This window comes from Sinocyclocheilus anshuiensis, unplaced genomic scaffold (genome assembly GCF_001515605.1).
Source record: "Sinocyclocheilus anshuiensis isolate Anshui unplaced genomic scaffold, SAMN03320099.WGS_v1.1 scaffold1138, whole genome shotgun sequence".
Taxonomy (NCBI): domain Eukaryota; kingdom Metazoa; phylum Chordata; class Actinopteri; order Cypriniformes; family Cyprinidae; genus Sinocyclocheilus; species Sinocyclocheilus anshuiensis.
In genome coordinates, this window is record NW_015540893.1 from 35,490 (window position 1) to 40,937 (window position 5,448).

Below are 5,448 nucleotides of genomic sequence, written 5' to 3' on the forward strand. Positions count from 1 at the left end.
TTTAACGCATAAATCGATAATCCGATAAACAGAAAGCGACAGATTTACAGCTCCATGTCCGAGCGAGAAGAATAGCAGGTCTACACCGTATGACTTTTTGCAACCTCCATTGACCTCAGGACTTGCTCTGTCCTCCCCTTTTCTCTACATTCCAGAAAAACGCGCGTTTCTCCTGTCACAGACAAAGGAACATAAAACTTACACAGACAATTCAAAAGACAATCATTTAAAAGTATAAAAGGGCAACTATATTCACAAATAATATGTTTTATGTCTTATATATGCTTGATGTGTTTCCTGTAATCGGAGCAAGTTTAATCAATGTTTTATAACCCCTTTTAGTAGATAAGATTATTAATGTGTATGCAAACTACCCGATATTTGAGCTTGAATGAAAGCTTATTTTATGTGCAAAACTTTGGTATGAATGAGAAGTGGGAAATATGTACGATACTCGCATAAAGAAACTTTATAGAAGTATTAATAAAATCTGGCAAGGATGTTCCCATGTGATAAATTGAAGCATCATGTTAATTTATGCATGAAGAAGAACCTTGCGGGGCGTCGCCCCGCCCTGCAGCCAATGTCTGATTGGAACAACGATCTGTGGGACGGACTTATGCAGTTTGATCAAAAACCCAATTTCCGAAGAGATTCAATGCCTTTTTGCCTTTGTGTTAATCGCACTCCAACTTGCACTCACACGCTGCACGGTCAGGGTATATTCCATCAAACTGTTTACCAATCACGTTTCGCAATCGGCAAAGCAAACTTTGGCACACGCCACTACCAACACGCGATGCGTAACTCGCAAAGCACAATGTTCCTTCCTGTTTTCCCAGCACGATACCATAGAAAGTACGAGGTTTCAGAAGTAGATGGCGGGGCAACAGTTAAAAAATGTTAAAGTTAAAGTTCATGCAAACAGATATTAATAGACAAGTTTCAGTCAAATATTTATGGTTATAGCAAAATTCAGTGTTAAAGTAGAGCGCAAACAATTATATTTGAAACATTAGAATATTGCATCCAATATGCACGGTCACTTCCGCATATTCATTCCAGGGCTAAAGAACACGATTTTGTTAGGGATCACATGCATAGTTATGTACAATAAAGAGTACAATATACAATAATACACAATATAAGAAAAATCAGAGATAGTTTAAATGTCCTTTGAAATAACGCTGAGCATATTGGTATGGTGGTAATTTTAAGTAGATCATTAATTATTAAATAAATTTACATTTAATCATTAAGCAGAGGCTTTTATCCAAGGCGACTTACAAATGAGGACAATAGAAGCAATCAAAACCAACTAAAGAGCAATATAATGCAAATGCTATGACAAGTCTCGGTTAGCCCAACGCAGTAGGCCTACACGTAGCAAGATTTTTTTATATATATATATATATACACACACACACACACACACACACACACACACACAAAGAAAACCGGTAGATAGATAAGAATGGAGAAAGCTAGTGTTAAAGGCCTTTTTTAAGAAAAACAAGCAGTTAGAAAACGAATAGAGAGTGCAAGTAGAGGGTCAAGTGTTTTTATTTAAATGTAAACATGTAAACAAATATGTACAGAACTATGTGGTAAAATATTTACATTATTTTTACAGTTACATTGTGTGGCATGATAGGTAAGGATAGTAGTTCTCAGAAGTGAATGGGTGGGGCGGGTATTTTCTTGATGTCATCAAGCCAAAGTCACAGTAGGCGCATAAAGTGGTGTATCATTCCTGAATCCTGATATGAATCAGTCTTTGAAAGACCCATTATTATAGACAACAACTCAATGACCAATTATTAAGGACAGACATTTGAATTTATTCCTGAATGAATCAGAATCTTGAACGAATAGATTGAATAAAAGGCTTCTTTATTAACACAATGGACTTACCGCCACCTAGTGGCGATATTGCTTTCATAAGTATCATAAAGTAGGCCTATCATTTCATTTTGGCATTACATATTTCTATGATAAAAATGTTGTATAAAAAATTTATATCATTTCATTATACAGTTGTAATTGCTATGTAAATGCTCGTACAACCGTCTGATCAGTATTAAACTGTAAATAGTAGGGATGCACCGAATTTTCAGCCCGGCAGTGTTCAGCGCACAGGTTTCACCCTTCTCGTCAATGCACGGTTTGACGCTCCGTTCAATATTCCGCTATGAATGTGCTCGTGTGTACCGCTCATGCTCACCGGAAAAGCAAAGTCCGCTCAAATAACGAGCTGACAGGAAATTTCTATGCAGTATTGTTCCTGTTTGCAGTAGCGCTACTGTGCTGTAACATGCTTTAGTACAGCTGTACTGGACAACGCTGGTAAAATGATGCTTTCAGTGAAGCTGCTCTGCTCACATGCTGATAATAATAGCTTAGGACTATATATTATTTGGATAATTAGTCCAAAAAAACAACAACAACTTATTTATGATTCTGTTACATAGAAGTGAATAAAAATAATATATTGATATTTAATATTAAGGCAACACTTTACAACAAGGTTCCATTAGTTAATGTTAGTTAATGTATTAACTAACATGAACGAACAATGAACAATACATTTATTACAATATTTGTTCATCTTATGGCGTTCCTTTCTGACCAGTTGCTAACTTCCTTTCTGGAGGTGTTTGGGTTCTTCCTCATTGTGGAAAAAATGGCTAAGCAAAGGGTGTGTATTGTCACCTTAACAGGATCAATGTTTGTTTGATCTATACGGTATATGTTAATACCTAGTCACCAACAGTGTGGCTACCGACCCGTCTACATCCACACCTAAGCAAGGAGGCTGTCCGGGGTATCTGGCTTCCGTGTTTGTGTTTTAGGTCAACACCTTTGGTGGATTGGTGTCTAGATGCCAGAGCCCAAAGCTTCTCCCCTATCTGTTTCCTACAGTGATGTAGTCGGTGTCCGATATAATGTTTTAATATGTTTGTTAACGTGGATGTGCTTTGTTTGTGGGTTGGAAGATATCCAGACACGTGTCCATCTCAAACCCCTAAACGGTTCAGTTCTGCTTGATCTATAGGCTAAATGTTGATAGACATCACTGTTTTGATTGTTTGCAACAATACTGGAATGCTCTGGCAATACGAATGTACAAAATATTTTCCATGCCAATAAAGCACCTAAAAACTGAAAACTAAAACATAGAATTAAAGAATTCTCCAAGACCATTACCCATCACACTTTCTATTTTCTTCTGAAAAGGTGATATGTTTGGGCATGTTCTTTCTACCTCATCTGTATGTGTGTATGCTAACACCTCTGTAGGATCAGTAAAACCTAATCTGTAGGCTGATTAGGTAAACTTATGAGAAGGAGTCTTAAGTTAAAAATTATTCAAACCGCCAACTATCCACCAAGTCCGCTTCACCTATCCATTTCTTTCTAACAGTGAAGGTGTCTAACTGACAGTGGATACGAGTATCCTCTATGTGCTTGTGTTAACGGCTTTACAACATCCACCTCATATTTATGTGCACAGAATCATGCTTTAGTTCAGTTCAGTTCAATTTATTTATAAAGCACAATAAAACAACAATGGTTGACCATTGTGCTGAACAATATTGTTTACACACACACACACACACACACACACATCTGAGTATACTAAATTTTAAGTATGAGCAAAATCGTATATGTTGCTTTTACTTTTTGCTGTTATTTAAGAAATGTTTTCATTTTAATCTAGCCTGTAGATAGTATGTGTACTGTAAAAGAACAAATATAATTTTCGCTTAAAACTTCTCAGTAAAATAATTACACCTACAATTTTAAACATGTTTAAAAGGTTAAACACATTGTGTTACTAAAGCAAGGCATGCTGTCTAATGTCATTACTTTTCTTTAAAATAGTCTGCAGTCTGCAGTCAGACTATTGTACAGAAAGATTGTTTCTTTAGAAAATTAATGCACCCAAGTGCTTTTCTCACACGAGTAGAAAACTCTTTGGATGTGTTTGTGACAAACACATATATATATTTTTTTTACATCAGAAAACTTTTTTTTTTTAAATGTATGACTGAACTTTTCTCATTTGACAGAGCTACGTTTCAAATTATTTACCCGAGGTTTTTAACAGCCACAGGGAATACATGCTGTTTTCTAATGTTCATGAAACCTTTATTGGTGTAAAATTCTCACCTAGAACACAAAACTTGTACATTTTGACTATTTGACTATTTTGTAGTTATCATGCAATTTTAAATGGTTTACTAAAAGATTAAAGCACTAGAATCTGTGATTTTCAAAATCTAAAATATAAGGATGTTTCAGCTATTATCATCATTTCCTTTTGACCCTAATAAACTGGTAATGAATTTACTATGACAAGTGACACAATATACAGTTCTCATACTATGTGTGTAAATAGCTGTGCTAAAACATTTATGACTATTTTTGCATGCCAACACATTTTGTCAGGGATGTGTAAGAATCACAATGTTTTGTAAATTACATTTTTCTTACATCACTAGATTTAGTCATATTATCAAGATGTATGAATGAATGATTCAATGTATGAATGTATATTCAACAATATATTGTTGAAATAAAATGTTAAATCATGTTTTAATCTTGTGTGGTTGATGAAACGATGTGTCTGAGCTCATGAAAAATGTGTTAATTGTATTATTATTTTAAAAGAAGCAGTCTTGATTCCGAGTGCTACATGGATATTTCAAGATAAAATATTTTCAAAGATCCTTGTGCTGCATTCTATATTCACACACGTTACCCAAAAATTGTTAAATACTTCATTTAATCTAGCAAATTCAAGGAATACTGACATATATGAACAAAACGAAGCCAAGAACACAAAGAGCTCGCTAACATTACAGCAGTACTGTTTGCAAAAAAAAACAAAAAAAAAACAGACACTCACACACAAAACTTTTTACAATCACACACGACAATACAATATGAATTGTGATGTTAAAAATGAAACCGTGGTTCCGAACAGCACGAACAAATCATAGAAAGATAAAAACAAAATTTTCATACTGCTACAGCTAAGGCTAAAGCTCATTTTTGTTTGGTCTGGTTTCAGAGTTGGCCTACTACAGTAAAAAAAATTTTGTGATTTATACAGTACGTGTCTTCACCAGGGGCGGATTTAGTGATTTGGGGGCCCCAGACAAAATACAGGAATGGGGCCCTATAAAATTTCACATCTACAACCTTGAGGTTTCTTTCACTGTTGCTTGCTGCTGCACGACCGTGTCCCATAGTTGTGTCCAATCTTTTAGATTTTTCATGTACATGTTATAAATAAAGGATTTCTTTAATGTTGTAAATCCCTTGTTCACATTTAAACAGGTTATAATAGTATTAGAGTAGGTTGGACACTAGGTGGTGAAGTGTGCCTGTGTGGAAAGTGACTGTGCATGGTCCTTCTTGGGTCTTTCACAAAAACGAGTG